The sequence below is a fragment of the Phoxinus phoxinus genome (assembly GCF_949152265.1).
Source record: "Phoxinus phoxinus genome assembly, chromosome: 9".
NCBI lineage: Eukaryota > Metazoa > Chordata > Actinopteri > Cypriniformes > Leuciscidae > Phoxinus > Phoxinus phoxinus.
Window position 1 is genome coordinate 15096816 of NC_136884.1, and position 20450 is coordinate 15117265.

Genomic DNA, 20450 nt, shown 5'->3' on the forward strand with positions numbered 1-20450 from the left:
TCTAATGTCTGCCGGTGATTCTCCACTTAAGAGCAGGTCTGAGATCAGATCCGTCATTATAGAGACTCTCAAACCCACAACACTTCAGTAAAGATGAACACTCTACTATAAGCGATTAACTAAAGAGGTGAAAGTGTCTTCATCTTGTAAGAGTGAACAATATGTTAAATATATTAAATCAAAAATGCTTTAGATGCTAAAAAAAATGTGATGTGGTAAAACAAGATCATTGATAGTAAACTGCTCATGGATGAAGATTTTGCTTCTATATCAGCACGTAGAAGCCCCTTTCACACTGCATTCCCGGTAAATTACCGTAAAATCACCTGCATGACTTTACCGGTAAAAACACAAATATGTCATTCACACAAGCAATGGGATTCTGTCTTTTTACTGGTAGGGAGACCTTTCACACATCAGCACCAAAATACCGGTAAATTCTGTTATGTCAGTCATTGGGAGTTGTCTCTAAACGCTGCACTTTAGTCTTTATTCACCAACATAATGATGAATGAAAAAGAAGCCAGGGTCTCGAGCGCGACACGGTCAAAGATGTCCATCTACCGCATTTTTACATAGAACACGTACAACCATAATTCATTTTTATTAGAGCAAATACAGTGTAGGTGTAGATATGTAAATGTGGACAGTCATGTGCTAATGAGTTCATAATTGTGATGCCATAACGATGATCATAACGATTGGTTTCAATAAATGATCGTGATGAACTCATATTTCATAACAGAAAGAATGTGTCTTTATATATATATATATATATATAGTTGTCAAATGTTCCGAATGTCAGAATCTACCACTCACGGAAATTCTCACTGTATTTGAAGATAGAGATACTGAAATATTCACTTTGTTTTGATTTTGTACATGTGGAAGCATATTCTCTGTGTGTGTGTGTGTGTGTGTGTGTGTGTGTGTGTGTGTGTGTGTGTGTGTGTGTGTGTGTGTGTGTGTGTGTGTGTGTGTGTGTGTGTGTGTGTGTGTGTGTGTGTGTGTGTGTGTGTGTGTGTGTGTGTGTGTGTGTGTGTGTGTGTGTGTTGACATCATGACTTCAGAGACCCTCCTCAACAAAGTTTTCCTCCCTTTCCTGAGACTGTGTGATCATGAACTTAAACTGTCACTTTTTCAAGTCAAAGGGAAAAAAAAGAGTGAGAAACATGTTTCTTCCTTTAACTCTTTTCTCTCTCTCTCTAAAATAGAAAATATAGAAGTTTAGGGAAATTCAGTAGCTCTGTGTGTTTAGGTCGTACACTAGTTGTTGTTTTCTGAATTTTCTTCATTAAATTCAGTCACTCTGCTAAATGAACTAGCCAGTGTTGATCTGTTTGTCTTCAGATCTACAATCTCAAGGGAAGTTTTGACGTGACCTCAGCCAGTCGAGAGCTGTCATTTTGCAGACCAGTCAGTCATTGGGCTCTGGTTTCCTTGTTTCGTCACGTCTTTCAGAAATGTCACATTTTTAAAAATAGAATGAAAAGAAAAATGCAGCACTGACACATTCAGCACTGAGAGCAGAAAGTGAACGCAGAGAGAAAACTTCACTTGACAAACTGTATTTGAATGTAAACTCTGCAGCATCCTGATTTAATCAACTACAATTTCCGTAGCTTTTAGAAATATCAGCTGGCAGAAATCCTAAAGGTTGATTCATGCTTCTAGCTTCCCGTATGGACACTTGGATTAGATAAGGGACAAAATGACAAAAAACTACAGTGAACATACTGTTCAGTTATCTGTCTGTCCAAATACAATACATTTCAAAACCCAGTTGTAGTCAAGTCATCAAAAATAAACTATGAACTATTATTTCAAACCCATAATGTCAACTAGGGGGCAGTGAACTGGAAATTTAACTTTGGGTTTAAAAATAAAATAAATGAATATTTAAAAATATGGCTGAATCTTAAGTTGATGGCAGACTCAAAGATATTTGTTATGTAGTTATTCATGGAAAATTGAGCAATATGCTTGTAAAACTGAAGCAATATAATTAATTTAATGGTGACAGTTGTCATCGTCTAGAGATTTGAATTACTTAAACTCAAGATCTCGTTCACCCACTTTTTAATGTTATATTGTAAAGTGCCTTTGATGTCATCATGTAATTTTAGAGAAGTTTCATGAACCGTCTAATGAAACAAATTGGGCCCGATTCACATGAGAGGCTGAAGTTGCTAATAAACACATTAAGTGAGTTCGTCCTGTCCGAGCTGCAGTGGTTTTGTCTCTCGGATGGACAGGAATGTGGTCGCAGGACCCAGAAATCTCAGTCCGCGGTCGAATATGAGAGCCTTTGTGTGTATGAGGTGCATTTAACACTCCAGTTTCAATTATTCATTACAAAGTGACAGATGTCATCTTATATACCCCATAACTGACACTCAGTGCTGAAATTCCATTTACACCACGATATATAAATATATAATGTATATACTGTATTTTATGGCATAAGTAAAACAATATACTAACAATAACCTTACAAGTAAAAGCCAGAATGACACAAAAAGAGGATGAATAAACCATCTTTTTACAAAGTCGGTGCACAAAAATGGCCATTACAGGCAAATTTAAAGCGGGATACAAAGAAAAGGGTCTTGAGCTGTTTTTGTGAAGCTTTTTTATGAATGTTTCTTGGCAAATTTCTAATGGTGAGTTTCGGGCTTTGGTGTCTTTGTTCTGTTTTGTTGGGCGAAATTCAAAAGCACATGAAAAGAAACGGCCAGACTGAAGCACACACACATTATCAGGGTGTATAAAAGGCTTCGGCCAATCAGGGACTTTTCAGTTTCATTCAGTTTGAATGCAAGTAAACAAAACAAAAAAACGTTTAGACAAAGAATTTAGAGGTGAACGCAAGTGCAGTAATGTGACAGACATTTTCTCTTTGAGCCTCTCTTAATGTTGTTAGGACTTTCAAACACACAGGCTTCTCAAAAATATCTAATCTGGACACATAAAGACAGACATTGAGTAACATCTGATCTTCGCTCTCCGACTTCAGCAGAACAAATGCTAGATAAACAAAACATCCAATCAATATCCTCCATTTATGACACATCTTTTTTCTCCTCGTATCCTCGTGCTCAGTAAAGCAATCTGTCTTTTGTTTACAGCCTTCATACGGCAGACGCTTCAGACGGTCGATGGTATTGGCAGACGCTCTAATTTGTTCACGCGGGTCGGGCGAGAGGCGTTTCAGACGTGAACAAACGCCTTATTGTTGAATTCTTAAACTTGATAAGTGTCATTTGGATAAAGACACATTCAAACGCACTTAGTGAGTTTATATAATGTTTCTGTTAAACGCTGTCGCTGTTGGATCTGTGTCTATGCGGGTTTATTCACTCAGTGTGACGTTTCTTTGAGGATCTTCTGAATGCACAGATCACAGAGGGTAATTCGCTGCAGGTCCGTCACGGCTCAGAGCCGAATGAGCTTCTCCGTGGCCTAAAACACAAGATCGTTCATTTGGACGGAGACGGCACAGTCAGCAGAGGATCTGCAGCACAATGAGAGTGAAGTGAATACTGATCAGCCGAAATCTTCATCAGTCACACACATGCTGCTCTCAGATCAGGGGCCTATACCATGAAGCCGGTTTAGGTGGCTAGCCAGGTATGTTTCAGTTTAGTTTGCGCCAACCCTGGGTTTTAGGCACCATGAAAGTGGTTTTGGTAGCAGTGTTCCATAGTAACATCCGCTCCATGGCTAACCTGGTCCAGGGAAGGTTATGTTCCAGGTAAGTGGTTGCAAACCGAACTTGGACCAATCAGCAGAGAGCAAAGTGACAGACGTCTTGGATAAAGTCACTGCACCTGTTTCTACTCCAAATTAAAGGTCACTACATAGCAAATGATTTTTAAAGACAAAATTGTCTGGCTTTTAGTAAAGCTTATTTTGAATAATACATTTTTATGATTTACATATTATTTATGTAATTGTTATACCCTTAATCGATCACACATTTACAATTTTAGTTCATCAATTATTATTATGCTCAGTTTAAATGAATAAATATATAAAGGTAATATAAATGTGCTTTAGAATCAATAGATAAAGCTATAAAATGACTACATTTGAGCTTAAATGTTCAATTCTCTCCATACCTTTATCAACTGTATAAACTAACTTCACAACTTTTACTTGCACTGATATACAGTAGCGAGACTTTTCTTTTGTCTTCTTTCATAGACAGCTATTTTCTTCCTTGCTGTGTAAATTTGTTTCAGTTCTTAATATTTTAATACTCTTATTTAATAAGTGAATTGCAATGCTTCTCTTGCGAGAAATGAATCGCAGTTTCACTCTTTCTCCACATGTGATTGGCTGTTCGCTACTGATGTCACACCTAAACTCCTAAACTCAGCATCAAAGCCTGAGTTGACAGAGAAAGTTGATGATCAGCATCATTGTACCAACAAAGCCTGGTTGGATTGGTTTGGTTTCGTCAACTTGAAACTAATCTTGCAGCCATGAGTTTGTTCAACTACCATCATGGTACAGGCCCCAGCTGCCGTGAGATTGAAGCTTTGGCTGGACACAGGCTCGAGCTGGAGATGGTAAACTGGGGTTTGTTTCACAGAGGGTTTTTTCTCAGTGTTCCCAGCTTGAATGATGTATCTGTGAATCCTGGATGATGGTTGAATTGAATCCGATTCATATTGCTCTCTCTCATTGGCTGTTTCTCTCTGAGTGCCATGGAAATACTGATGACTCTGATCTGGACGGATCTGTGCTAATTGACTGGGATTTGAGCAGGATTTGGTGGCTGGCTACCTACGGCTCTCCCACTGTGCATGTAGCTTGTGTGCTAATTGTTTTTATTTTTTGCAATCTTTATACTTAGAATCTGCAACATTGTTGTAACCTTTTTTAGCCATATTTACACTGCACAGTCACTGTTTATTCTTGTGTGAGACGCATAATACAGCAGTGAGCTGAGTGTCATTTACAGAATTAAAGCCTTAAAGCTCAAATTACCTAAAATCTTAACACTATTCTTTTTCTGCTTTGTGAACCCTGGTATTTCCTTCAACAAAATGCAAATGTAGTTGAATTCATTGCTGCTTGTCTCTGCAGAAATTGCCTTTGGCCAGCAGCTCACATTCTTCACACCTCGGGAAATCTCCTCAGGAGACTGACGCAATTGTCATTCTGTGCTTGTTACGTTTCAGTACTAAAACAAAAAGGACAAAATCATGAGTAAAAAGTGTAGTGCAACATTTTCCATTTTTGGCATGTTTAACTCCAGAGTTGCCCCTGAGCTCCAGTGCTAAACAGCTAATGCTAGCCCTCAGTATTCTGCATTTAGTCTGTCTCTGTTTTCCTTTTTTTTATGTAATCACAGATAGACTTGATGATAGTGAGATCAGATCTCTGTGTGGAGTATACCGGCTGTTGACAAAAATATCACTGGATTATTCAAATTAATGGCAAAGGAACGTTTGAAAATGTAAACTGATATTTCCTACAGACACACTGCAGCAAAAGATATAAATAACTGGCTTTAAAATCTTTTTTGGTGAAAATACTAACGTGCCTAAGACTTTTGCACAGTACTGTATATACTGAGACTGTGACAGAATGAACAAACTCCATCTCTGCCTGTCCCAAGCCGTGAGTTTGAAACTCTTTTCTAGATCTTGTTTGGAAGTGTCATTCTGTCATCGGCAGAAATCTGTTTGCTTTTAGCGGCTCATTGCAACATCTCCTCACTGACTTCACATTGACAAGAGGAGGATCAGTATTCTGCGACAAACCCACCGACACTTTAACAAAGACAGACTATCACCATGAAAACTTCAGCTGCGTTTGTGCAGAATCTGAGAAAAAGGGCCATCGACTCGCAACTAAAAACACATCAACCGTGTCACGTAAAGAAGTGCATGTTTCAAACTAAAATATAAAAAAGGAGAATTTGTCCTTTGTGAAACATTGACAAGTTCAAACACTACATCAATGTTAACAGATTGACGCCATCTGACTAAAATGTAATAGGAGTAAAAAAAAACTGATTTATAAATAAATAAATGAAAAAAGGATAGATAGAGAGAAAGAGAATATGTGGATGGATGGATACATCACTGAGCACCTGTGCACCCATCATGCTTGAGCACTTTCAGGCCGAGAGGGATTGTGGGTCCAGAAGGCTGCTGACAGAGTGAACGAGGAAACTAGCGTGAAATGGAGCAAGAGTCTGGAAGAAAAAAGTTAAAAAATGAAAAGGACAAAAACCGGCCGGTTCAGTGTATGTCAAGCTGGTGAAATTCAGGCTCTTTGTTAAATATGTATGAGAGTTTTGAGGGAAAGAAGCTGTTTGACTTCTAGAGCGACTCTAATGTCACGATTCACTCTGAATGACTTTGACATGGACCTGCTGTTAGTCTGAAGCACTGAATACAGCACATCAAATTCAACTTACAATTTCATCTTTATATAAGTAGTGTGTGTGTGTGGTTCAGGCATACCCTACGTTATGGGGACAAAATGTCAGAAATCCTTTTCATTTGGGGACATCATTTTTTTTTTTTTTTTTGGTCTACAAGTTCAAAATCAGACCAGTGGATCAACCATCTAAACCAGCCTGGACTAACATAAGATCAAAAATGATCAGCTTGGACCAGTTAGAAACCATATAAAACCTGTTAACACCATAGTTTTGGCTGGATCTTCCTATAAGGAAAATAAAAAAAAGGTATTAGTTGCATAAACTAGACCAGCTTTTCACCAGCACAACAAAAGATCTGCTAATAATGGCAATATAATCTGAAACACAAAATGTGATATTGTGTCTTGTTAGTTTAGTAAACATGAGAACTCATGAAAATGAAACCTTGGAGTCGGAGGATAAATATTTGGAGAGGCTCTTGAGACAAACGCTGAGTGAGGAGGGCGACGAGACTCATCGCCAGGATGAGACAGAACCCTGTTTTCAGAGCACGTATTTGACAATCCCCGGAGTGAAGAGCGATCTGGAGAGGTCTATTATTGTTCAAGAGGAGTGGGAAAACACGAACAACACTTGTTCACAGCCATGAAAAAGATTAGACGACACACACACATATACAGGGACGAGAGTTTCCTTTGAATCAGTGTCTTTGTCTTCAAGTGAGGACGAGACACAAGCCTGAACATGCAGAACCAAAGCGTTTATGTGGCTGACCGCAGTAGAGCTGTCAAAGGCCACAGGAGCGAGACGGAGGTTTGACCCTGTCGACCTCCAGAGACTCTCGGTGACCCTGAGCCTGGAAACGGACAGGCGGAGAAATCCACAGTGAAGTCCACAAAACTTTCTGCTCTGCAACTCAACAGCCGCTCTCCTCAGAGAACAGAGGCCAGGTCACATCGCTCGCAGAGACAAGAGGACTTGACAAGTGAGATGGAGATGGAAACACAAAAAACTGATTCAGGAAAAGAGGAGAGGGAAGAGATGAGGAGCACTGGAGAGTGAGAAGGACAAGAGCTCTTGAGAGGAACATGCTAATGAGAGATGGGGACACGGAGGGAAGAGAAGAGGGGCAAAAGTGAGACAGAAAAACATATGGACGAGAGTCTCGCAGATGGTGGAGACATGAGACACAGAGAGAAGCCAGATTGATCTGCTCAGTAATAATCAGGCCACACACTTTCATAAAATACTAATGAAACACCTCTTGAAAGAGGTGTTACTGCAACTTCTGCCAGTTTTATGTTTGTGCTTCTCTTTTACCTTAAAAAATGATATCATGTCTTCATTATTTATGTTTGCCAGTTTTCATATTCCTTGATATTATTGTTTTACTGTTATCCCAGTCACAGACTTTCAGGCTTAAACAATGAAACATCATTAGACAAATAGAAATATGAATTACTGCATGTGGTAAAACTGATTACATTTTAATATTTATTTAGACCGTTATATATCATTATTATTTAGACTTCTTTTTTTTTTTAAAGGATTGTCCTTCATTTGTTAGCGTGAAAAAGTCAGCGTACCTCTTTAGCAAGGAGACAATAGTGTCGGTAAAGAACTTGAGATGAAATATGAGATGTGTGAAGAAAACTAAGACAAATCAAGGTAAATATCTTGTGAGTGAAACATATTTCTTATGTGTCTTTTCCAAACAAACTGTGTGGGGAAAAAGTGTGAAAATATTATTTGTGTATATTTAGGATATAATGCTAGCTCTGAAATTAGCCTTAGCAAGACAAAGGAGTTTGCTATTTTATGGCCGTTTTATTATTGCTGGAATGCAGTTGCTGTGGGTCATTCGTCCTGCAATCTGATCGGCAGATCAACGTGCAAACCTGACGTCTTCTAAATGACACGTCGAGATTTGATTTTAAGGGAAAAGGTCAGTGAGGACACACAGAAACTGAGACAGAATTAACACAAAACTAGCAATTAACTCCCAGAATAATGTCACAGCGCTCTGAGTGTCAGTTTATGAGACAGACAGAGAGAAAAGAGTGTGACTGATATACAGCCCTGCAAGAGAGAATTATGAAGAACTACAGACACTTAATATGATCTCAGAGAAGATGATAATGGGAATATTTGTAGCCCAAGGCAACAGTCAAGCTAAGCAAGTATGAAATAGTTCATTACAGTCGAAACAAAAGACCCTCGAGGAGAACGACCACAACGCCACGTGTGAATTCATCGCTTGAGACAAGAACTGCAGAGGTCAAGTGTTATTTGGGCTAATCTGGGAGAAGACTATCTCCGTTCATATCTTAATGATGATCTTTATATGAAATGATGCAGTCTGTGAGTGTTTAATATTGGAGCTGGTTTTAAATCTGAGATTTAGACATTATTTAGTCAAAAACTATTTGTGGAACCAGTTCAGAGTCAATTATTGTTCACTTCAGACTGCTTTTGTGTTTGTAAAATTGTTTGTGATCAGCTGAAGCCAAATATTGATTTATACTCAATTTCGAATTCATTAGACTGAGTAATTGTTATTGTACAACGACACATTTGGAAGAAAAAGGGAAAGAATAACAAGTAAGGCCAATAATAAGACACATTTCAGCACACTTTATTTGAAACCGTGTTCAGCATCTCAAACCTTTCTCAGAGTATATTAGGGAAAAACTCCCCTTCAGTGTTTTAGGAACACATCTTTAAATGTTATTTTCCTTGTACTCAGTTCAGTTTGTGCTTTGATCTGCAGAAGTGTTCAATTATGTCTATATTTATCACAGTTTCTGAGGTATTTTCGAGCTGTTTTAAAAGCACGACTCCTCATGATATCGTTTCGGTACAGAAGCACAACAGTTTATTTTGACTTCCAGGACGCTTGTTCTAATAACACACGACGCATGAAATGATTAATATAATTACTCTCGAATCTAACCAGCCTGATTATTTGCTTCAACTTTCTGAGCGATTCAGTTATTTCCTGCAGCGCTTTCAACATATGTGGTGACGCGTCAGCCCTTGAGGTCTTTCGTTTGACTTTGTTTGGTTTCAAACTCTCACAGATCTCTGCTAGCAGTGTCAGTGATATCGTGACGTACTGTATATAGTAATTGACTTCATGTTAAGGGAGTTTTGGATTGAGTTTCTATCCATTATTAACCTCAGATTCTTCATTTTACGCTCAGATTGGCCGTGATTGTTTCTTGATGAGTGAAATCAATGAGCTGTTCGGTGTATAAATCACAAAACACAAGCTAAAGAGCTAATTATTCATAGCCTGTTAAGAGTTTAATGTGCTGTGCTGGAGTCGTTGGGATATTTTCGTGAACCACTTTTGATACATCTTTTAACCAACCCCATCTCACGGCAATTCCCACGAATTTTACGAGGTGGCTAATTCGTACCAATTCATACGACCTCACTCGTACGAATTTGTATGTTTTTTGACTAAATCGTACATATTTTACGATTTGCCAAAATCTTATGAATTCATACGAATGACCTACCCCTGACCCCGCCCATCACGTGGGTTTAACTTTAGACAAATCGTACAAATTCGTACGAGTGAGGTCGTACAAATTCGTACGAATTAGCCACCTTTTAATCACTCGTACAAATTCGTACGAATTGGTCGTGAGATAGCGTTGCTTTTAACTCTTATCAACTATGAATTTCCGACTTTCTATATGAAAAAAGGGTTTTTTGGTAAAACCTTTTGATGTTGTGGATCCCCAAAAATCACCTAAGCTCTTTGCTTGCAGTTTATTCGATCAAATTTTTTTTATATTATTAAAATGTATACTAACCGTTTTCTATTTTAATATATTTTAAAGTGGAATTTATTCTTGTGATGGCAAAGCTACATTTTTAGCAGCTATACTTGTAGATGAATATCAAGTTCAAAACAACATCCTTTATTTGAAATGGAAATCTTTTGTAACAACTTGTACATGTTACTTTTGATCAATTTAATGCATTCTTGATGAAAAAAATTCCCTCCATTTTGAATATCTAGACCCATTCATACTGTTTGAGAAAATATTGAGCGTGATACAAGACAACATATTGTTTCCTAAATCGAATAATGTTTAATACATTTAAAAAAAAAAATAAAGATATTGAATATTAAGTTCTACCCATTATTAATGTTACTTAGAATAGAAACAAATTCAATTCAGATTTATTAATACATTATTTATATTGATTATTATTCCAAAGCATACAAAGTTGTCGGGGGAATTTTTTAGTTACATTATTGTAGTTTAGCATGTTAACTTTTGCAAAACCAAAACTGCAGCATTCAATTCAAAGCAGCTGAGAGCAAATATCATTATATATATATATATATATATATATATATATATATATATATATATATATATATATATACAGCACTACACAGGGTGCTCTAAAATCACCTGTACTGCTTACACATTGGCTGATTCAGTCCAACCACACAGCCAATTAGACACATGATCCCCTTCAAATCTTTATGTTAGGTTATTTCATTTCATTCACACATTAACAAATCATTCATTTTAGCAGAACAGTTTCAGACTTTCAACAGTACAGTTTGCTGAAGCTTGTCTTATCAGTTTTTGGGTTGATGACGGTGCGGTCAGCATTGCTCTCATTGTTTCATCAGGGTTCAGTGTGTGTGTGGTGTGCTTTTTATAGCAGAGTGTTATAGATTTAGCTGCTGTAGCTTCAGGCTGATAGAGCGCTGTGATTGGCCAGGGCTGGCCGTTTGCCCTCTCAGGGTCGAGACAATTAAAACCAAAAAGACAGTCATCCTTGCTCACCGGACCAGAGCTCTTTCACCCCATCCACCCGAGCTTTCACCTTCAGTCCATCCAAACATTCCCGCTCTTTTCCCCTCCATCTTTCATCATCCTGCACGATTGTCTCTCTCTCCCTCTTTCTCCCGATGGCGCTCATCAACACACAGGACACAGCAGCAGATGAGGCCGGACTGACTGACACTGCTGTGGGAATATCCCTCAGTGACTCTGTTTACATGCACTACTTTAGTCTCAATAAGACTGAATTTATTCCGATTAATGAATCAGAGCGCAGTGTTTACATGAACGCTAAACAAAGTGATCGGGTTAATGTGCGCGTTCATGTCACAAGCTTCAAATCGGGAATAGATTTTTTGACGTGCACACTGCACAAATACAGTATACAGTTTCCCACTGTTTGCACATAATAACCATTCTCCTACGTTGGTTCTTTATTTGTTTTAAACTGCAGACTTACTATCCGTTTCTGGTCATTTGGAGACAATGAGCATATGCACGTTTTTTCAGCGCTGCTTATATTTATCACCGAGTAAAAATAGCCCTCCCGTGCCCAAAACCAGTCATCTGTGGATGGAAATCCAAAACAAGGACTGGTGGGACGTTGTCTTGCTCCACTTCACAGACGCCGAGTGAAAGGAGAATTTTAGAATGACGGGACACTCATTTATATTCTTCGCGTCATTACGCTACTTCAATGTCATTGCACATGCGCAGTCCTTTCAGTTTCGGTTTTCAATTCCATCAAGTGTTTTACCCCATGATGGGATTATCCCATCATATCCTCTCGATCAGATTAGAAAAGGAATAAACCACCCCTTTCAATCTGATCGAAATTTCATTTGGATCGAGCTCAGTCGGATCGATTAAGGTGTTTACATGAAGGCTTTTCAGTCCGATTGAGCCATCAATCCGATTACTAATGGATTATTTGGTTCCATGTAATCGTAGCCAGTGATTCTGCTCACAAGCACACACACACACAGGAGCACGCTTCACAAACACATGCATACACATGTACACACAAAATAAACGCTTGTAATTACACAGGCATGCAGTGTTCTGTGTCCACAAAACACACACATGCACAGGGGTGATGGGAAGGACACGACTTCAGGCCAGATCTATTTTTTGTTTGTGTTTTTATTTCTGTCTTTCATTAAATGTAGCCACAGTATTGAAAGTGAATTGTAGCAGCAGCACTGAGGATGAATTTGTTTGATATTTAATGGCCATAATGTACATAAAGTCTATACTCAGAAAAAAGAAAAGAAAAAAAGAAACGTCCTCATGTTTCAACTGCTTTTTTCATCAGCAAAATTCTTATTATGTGTAAATATTTATATGAACATAAAAAGATTCAATAACCGAGACATATCTTCTCTATTTACGTAAACCAGCACAAAAGCATCAACGTTCAGCTGAGAGTTCAGTCTAAAAATACTGGATCTTCAACTAATGCTCATAAACCCTACTAGGGCAGAAAGTGTTCGATCAATAACACTGGAAGTGACTTACACATACAGTGAGCGACTGTATAAGAGACCCTGCTATTTTTTAATCATTTTATAAAAGAATCGACCAACATACCCCGAGGAAAAAGCCCAAGGAACAAACTCTGCGGGAGGAACTTTGTTTAAACATAAAAGTGCTTTGTACAGAAAAACATCACTAAACGCTCTCTCGGTTGAAAATGTTCACCTAAAACTGCTTGTTTGAGGAATGTGAGATTTCATGAAGTTTTAATCAGCGGGCAAATAAAGCCAGACGAGACGAGACAGAAGAGCTGATTGTGTTGTTGCTCAAACTCTCGTTTCATGGCATATTTGCAGTAAATGAGATGTGATTGAAATCAGTAACTTCACTGCAGATCCAATGAGACTCCAACCCACCTCAGATCTGAGGGGAACACTATAGAATATGAACAGAGAGTGAGAAGAGTGTGGAAATTACTCTCAAAGCCAGACTAATTAAAAGCAGTTGCTGATGTTCATCTCTAAAGCACTGAACATTAAACTCACATCAACACGAAACTCTGGAGCATTGCAGTACATGTTCCACCTGTCAATCAGTTTCAGCTGATATTACTGTAAGCTGATGAAGAGGAGGAACATCTTAGACAATAGAGTGAATCATTGCTCAAAAATGGGTGGACACCTTCAGTCAAACATCTTATTGGTGCGTTACTTGCTGGGTAAATGACATTTAAAAAGAACATTGCAATTCATATATAAGCATGCTTTTAATTTCTGAATTATAATGAATTTTTACATATAAAAAAAAACTTTGAAAAGAGAATGGAAAATATATTATTACTTGATGGTTACACAACATGGCATTTTTATAGTGATTAAATTTAATATTTTCAAAACTGACATTTCTAAAGTAGATTTTTAAAAGATTTAACACTCTTATTTGTCACTTGCCCATCAACATGAACAATGATGAATTCACTTTTGCATCTTTTTGGTGAATGTTGGTGGTCAGATTAAACAAATTGAAGCATTAGGTTAGTCTAAAATAGTCATTGCGTGCGTGCGTGCGTGCGTGAGTGCGTGCGTGCGTGTGTGTGTGTGTGTGGTGTTTGCGTGCTCCCACAGTGTGCTGGCCGGCGTGTCATTTGGCCTCTCTGTCATAATCAATCCAATTACAGGATTACATCACACTTTATTGAACAGTCCTCTGAGAGCCAGTTTGTCCAGATCTAATGCGCATTATAAAATCAGACGCCTTCTGCTATTTGTGAGCGGATGGATTCTTGAGTTTTTCACTTTGCTTTGCTCACTGAGCCCCAAAATCCCTCTTCAGCAGCATCCTGTCCGTCTGAGGGGCTTTATCCTGAAAACCATTTAAAGAGACCATAAATACTTAAATACCATCATCTTCCATCATTTCCATAGAGCTTCATATATCAGCACAAACAGACAGATGGCCGTTAAACTGCAGATTCCTATGATGGGTAGATGTGTGGATAAAAGAAGGATTTATAAAGGCACATCTCTGTATTTTATATATTTTTCTCTCTTTCTCTTAATAGTTGATCCTAAATGTCCAATCAGCACGAGGCGCCGGCTGTCCCACTGGTGATGAATGAGTCTCCAGTGCAACTCTGACTGAACCAGTGACAGCGTTACTTTCTCAGACAAATGACTCTGATCTACGGCACAAACTGAGGCTGAATTAAACCTGTAATAGGAATGAAGACGAGATTCTGCAATCAAACACAAAAGTAAGTGAAACTCGGAACACATTGACCACCACATACACAATATAAAACTGATTACAGTGGCAGAAGTCTGGAGTGACGGCAGAACCGTGAAACTCGTTTGTGTTTAACGGTGAAAATCATTTACACTCACTATAGGGTGTTTGCTCTTTAGTGTGCAGTCAATACAGCTCATTTCTTCACTCTGTGTCGGTACCATGTACAGTGATGCCTAGAACAGGTGATCATAATAATACCACCATCGTACTTCCATAAGTCATATTTATCATGGTGCTGAATGATTACTATATACCTGGGGTTTTCAAACTGGGGTCCAGGGCCACTAATAAATTTATATCTGCAAACATTTGCAAATTTGTGTGTGTATATATATCGGGGTCTCTCCTCAACCACCACCAGTGTGCAACATCCACTTGGATGATGCGACGGCAGCCACAGTAACGGCACCAGTTCGCTCACCACACACCAGATACTGGTGGAGAGAGGAGAGAAAGTGATAGGGCCAGTTCAGTGGATGGGGATTAGTAGGAGGCCATGATTGGTAAGGGCCAATGGGTGGAATGTGGCCAGGAAACAGAGGTTACGCCCCTACTCTTTACGAGAAATGCCATGGGATGTTTAAGGACCACAGAGAGTCAGGACCTCTGTTTTACGTCTCATCCGAAGGACGGTGCTTGTTACAGTATAGTGTCCCGGTCACTACACTGGGGTGTTAGGTCCCACAGAGACCACAGGGTGAGCACCCCCTACTGGCCTCACTAACACCTCCTCCAGCAGCAACCTGGTTATCTCAAGAGGCCTCCCATCCAGATACTGACCAGACTCAGCCCTGCTTAGCTTCAGTGGACAACCAGTCTTAGGCTACAGGGTGATATGGCTGCTGGTCTGTTCAATATATATATATATATAATTTATTTAGTACTTTAGTGCAAAAATGGCAATGTCCCAATATAATTGAATTTAATACATTTACAATTATGTCATTAAATTATTTAACAATTGTTAAATATTGTGTTTACACAATGTTAATTTGTTTTTATACATGAAAATGCCTTTGAATTGTAGGAAGAAGATCCCTTACAATGGGAAATCATATTATATTTGGGGATCCTTGGCATCAAAAAGATTACAAATATACACCAAATACCATGAAATCTGCATGACTGCAAACCCTTCAAAAATTACCCATGGTAAAAAACTTACTTTCCAGTTAGTGTGAAAAGACCAGCAATAGATCGCAGCATTTGTTGTATTTGTACAGGGGCGGTCGTGGCCTGATGGTTAGAGTTGGATGAGTTAAATGCAGAGGACACATTACGAGTATGGGTTACCGTACTTGGCCTTCACATGTCACTTATTTTGAATGCTGGTGTCACCCAGCAAGATTTGATAGATTACAGACAGACCAGACCAGCACTAACCAGCATAAACCAGTCTGAACTAGCTGGTCTGGCCTGTTCAGGAGGGTAAGAACTTGATCTAGATTTCGACTTGAAGGTGAGACAGTAAATTTGAGTCAAACAGCAAGCGATGAGCAGCAACAGCACAGACAGAATATATCCCTCATAATCATAGATGAGGATTATGGGAAAGATGCTCACACTGGAGACAAGATTACACAAACTCAACTGACATCACAAGCTGCCAGAAACATCACAGTCGTGTTCCCCTGCTGTATGTGTTCAGTATGATCTGATGTCTGGATCTCTCAACCATCAGCAAACTTCCTTTTTAATCTTTTTAAAGGAAACAGCCGAGTTCCTCCTTGCTGTTCTGAATCTGAATCTCCATCTCGGCTTCAGCTTTCAGTCTCAGCAGGAGGCGGACAAAAATGATGTGCAGAATCGATAGAGACCAGAGGGCTGTAGATTTCAGAAAGCGGCTGATAGATGAAGAGACAGGAGACCCGTGACATCGCCTTCAGCCTCCAAACAAAGCAAGAGCCAAACTCAGCAGAAAGAGCGAAACACGCCGAACACGCACACACACACACACACACACACACACACACACACACACACACACACACACAGCTGTGATTAAACACACTGAAGGTCAGTGCGTGTCTCTGAATACAGTCACACTGCTGCTGCTAGAGTTCTGAAAGAAGAAAATGAAAAACTCAATGCAAGAAATGACAAGTGAGAAAAATGTCAACATATTGCAAGGTTGTGGAAACGTTGGATCACTCTTCATACTGCGCTGTATTCACAACAACCAAACGAGAGAAACGAGTCAAAGAATCAATTAAATAATTAATTCACTCAATACACTTTAGCAACATTAGCATGTTAACTTTACAAGCTTTACACAACAAATATTGACAAAAATAATCTATTTTAATAAATTAGTAAGTATATTCACAGTCAACATTTCTCTTGATATGGTCACTGAGCGGGGTTATTATAGAAACTATAACTAAAACAAAATAAAAGCTTTTTATTTTTTTTCCAGCAGAAACCAAAACAACATTTAATTTAGTTTAAATTGATGTACTGAAATGACTAAAAAAAAAAAAATTATAGAATGACAAAAAAACCTATAAAATGAATGAAACTTTAACTGACATTAAAATGAAAACTGAAATAAAATTTATTGAAATTAATTCAAAATATTTATATAGCTACTTCCTAAGTTTTAGGATTCAGTTTAATTATTTATTTTGTGTGTGTAAATGGTAAATACAGTGAGGCAATATTTTTTTTTTTATAAAAATCATATAATTTGGCAAACTTTCCTTTAATGACATATTCTCACACTTGTGTTTCTGTCTCACAACTTCTCTCGCTGTTATATGTAGATGATGAAGGCTTCTCGTATTGAAATGCGAAGCAGCTCATGTAATATTAATACAGAAGCTGCAGACACCTGTATGTTTATTAGCACCATCCAAAATATGAATGTGACAGCTCATGTGTCAAGACGTCTCCTTTGATCATGTGACCTCGTGTGATCTAATAAGTTTCTATGATAAACAGCGACATAAAACAGACCCCGTCACACACACTTATCGCATTAGTGCATTGTGAATGAGCTCTCGCTTTGAGAGGCTGGTAATGGAAAAAACATAAAGCTCTCAGTCAGTGCTGGGAAATTATTCATTAAAATGTGAGGAAAAGAAAGTTAATAATGGTTGGATTTTTTATTTCATACCAGACGAATCGAGAAATGGAGATTTCTGTTTCTTGTGATGAGGATTATGATTTTGTGCTCTAATAAGGAGCGATCAGTGAATAAAAATTAGCTCATCAATCATAATGGCACATTTTAAAATAACGGTAATGCTGTTAAAATGAATGAATTTGAGCCTCCTTCTCTTGAAAAGTATACTAGTAGTAAGCAGAAGACCTTGAAGGGTCAAAGGTCAGGTTTTAGAAACACTTGGCAAAAGTTGTTTCTCAGTAAAAGAGGAGGGATGGAGAGCGTCACTCAGTTAACATTCATCAGACATACAGCGGCTTTGTGATTCTTTTATAATGTGCCTCATTTTTCATCTCTTGTGAAATACCCTTCAGTTTTATGACCGTCACTTTCACATTGATGGTGCGGCGCTTTCAAAACGCCCCTCGTCCGACCTTGATGATTAGCTTTAATGAATTCTACAAGAGATTACCACTATCCTTGGGATTTTTTGTATTAAGGAATCCGACTCAGAACAATCACACAGAGATAGCGATCGAGACACAAAAAAAGGTATTTAAAAGTGCAGCTTATGCTTCAGTTCTTGAAAAAGTAGTGAGGGACGAAGAGTAGATTTTGAGGGAGGAAAGAAACTGAAAGAGCGAGCGAGAAAGAAAGAAAAGAGCGAGATGAAGCAAACTAAAAGAGAAATGGCAGTGTCACAGTTGTATTGATAATAAATAATGATGGTTAGAATAGAGCCGTGAAAGATGTCCTTGCAGAGGACATGAACTGCAAAAATGAGCGAAGAAATGAACTCATTCAAAACAAGGAAATAAAAAACTCGTCTCGTCCTCCTCAAAATCAATCACTCACCTCAGAAACACTGTATATGCGGTCTCTGAAAGATGCTATCAGACGTCTATAATGTCTCATTCTCTCAGATTAATGCATATAGTTTGATCTCTCCAGCTCTGGCCCTGTTACCGATCTCCCATGACTGAGGAAATTACCCAGAATGCTCTCTTCTCACTGTGATCTCATAAAGTAGGGAGGGCCCAAAGGTGATTGTGATAAATGTCATCATTCCCATCATGCAGTGGGTTTAAATAAATCTGAAGGTCACGTGTGATTCTGAGCTGGATCTGATCTGTACGCTTTACAAGATTCAGCCGAGAGGAACTTGTTCCTGGATCAACATGCAGGAAGTTCAAAAGGAATAACAGCCAATGAATGACACACACACACACACACACACACACACACACACACACACACACACACACACACACACACACACACACACACACACACTGCTGATCCTTCTGTGTTTTTAACAGCAAATGAAAATGAACCCGTCCACATTTGTCACGCATTGGATTTCCTCTTGCGTTCATCCGTCTCTGTCACTCAGATTCTGCTGTCAGACTGTAGAAGAGTCTGGAGCGACTCGGCCTCTTCTTGATAGATCATTGATCTCTCTCTGAGAAGCACTTACTGTAGATCAATGTCTAAGAAAGATCACGTCCCTCTCAAAGGACGTGCTAAATGCTGCTTCAAACGCTCACACTGTCTCTTTATTCTGACAAACAGATGATGTGCTCCATTACAGTCTTCCACTTTTCAGATCGACTGTAGACTCAAACAGACCAGCTGTCAAGTCAGATTTTAAATGAGAATGAAAAAATATGACAGTGATGAAGTTAAATAGTTTTTAAGTGAAATTTAACACCAAGGATATGTTCTAAATGGCATATATTTAGTTGTCTGCAGTATAGTACATAGTATGCACTTTTTCTGAATAAAGTATTTAGAATATCAAATGCAACCTCAATACAATGCAATTGACCTCAATGAATCAACTCTTATTCTCTTGTTTGCTCATATTCGCACTTGATTGATTGAATTACAATTACCAGATTGATTATTAATACATTCATTTATATTAAATTATTACAATCATATTAAATTATAAATTACAATACACAATTAAATAGTCCAATTAAATACATTATACATACAGTATTATAATATAAAATAATATTTATATAGTTTTGTTTATATATTAAACATTATTAAAATCAGATATCATATATAAATAATATTTTCATGTTAAATCATTTTAATTTTATATTTTAAATAGGTCTTAATTAATTGGACGCCACACATGTATCATGCTACATTTGAAACTTTTATAATTGCGCATATGTTTAGATTTTTTTAAATATTTAAAAACAAAAAGTGTACTGTGCAGTGTGCGATTAGCAATAGGCTAGTGTTCTAAGAATCTGAATTTCTTGAAACCACCATTTGAAGAGACCATTTTATCATCTCACTCTGAACAGCATCTCATTTGATATACAAATTGACTCAATGTTTGAGCACCAGACAGCCCTTGTTTTCTCTAGAACTCGATGTAATCTGAGAATTAGCCGTCAAATGTGTTTTGCAGCACACAAATTTGCAGGGGTGAAATGTCGAAATAAAAGCGCCTGCAAACGCTCACTTATGACAGATTTGATTATTTCTGTGCTCGTTGGGACCTAAAGAGCGTCCTCACATCACAACCACTCCCAGAAGCATCCGACAGTTTGATTCTTGCATCTGAAGACACTTGTTGATGTAATGAAAGCTAAATGGATGCAGACACACTCCGCTCTGATTCTTCATCTTATTATCATTCTGCATGTGACTCTTTCACTGATGATGAAGCTTCTGGAAGCGTTTGCGTCAAAGGCATGAAACCGGTTTCTGATCATCATATGAAGGTATGAACATGCTACCCGACAACAAAGTCCATTTTCTCCCCTGGTTTGCATCATTCTTTGAATCCTTTTACTGTCATTCAGTTTTTTGCCCTCTTTAAAAGAGAGAGTGAATGAAA

At 38.2% G+C, this 20450-nt stretch overlaps 1 protein-coding gene and 1 long non-coding RNA gene across 5 annotated transcripts in view; one reads left to right on the forward strand and one right to left on the reverse strand.

Moving 5' to 3' along the window:
* LOC307003855 (thyrotropin-releasing hormone-degrading ectoenzyme-like) overlaps positions 1-20450 on the reverse strand; it is a 106375-nt gene that overhangs the window by 74235 nt on the left and 11690 nt on the right. The gene's annotated exons all lie outside the window — the stretch shown is intronic.
* The window catches only part of LOC307003857, a 42670-nt gene that overhangs the window by 15062 nt on the left and 7158 nt on the right, over positions 1-20450 (forward strand). For 2 of the 3 annotated variants that reach the window (XR_013798849.1, XR_013798850.1), the window contains exon 5: positions 14258-14449. This is a non-coding gene — a long non-coding RNA (uncharacterized lncRNA). Of the gene's footprint in view, positions 1-14257; positions 14450-16192; positions 17442-20450 lie in introns of those variants that run through there. The other variant, XR_013798851.1, reaches the window with a different exon arrangement.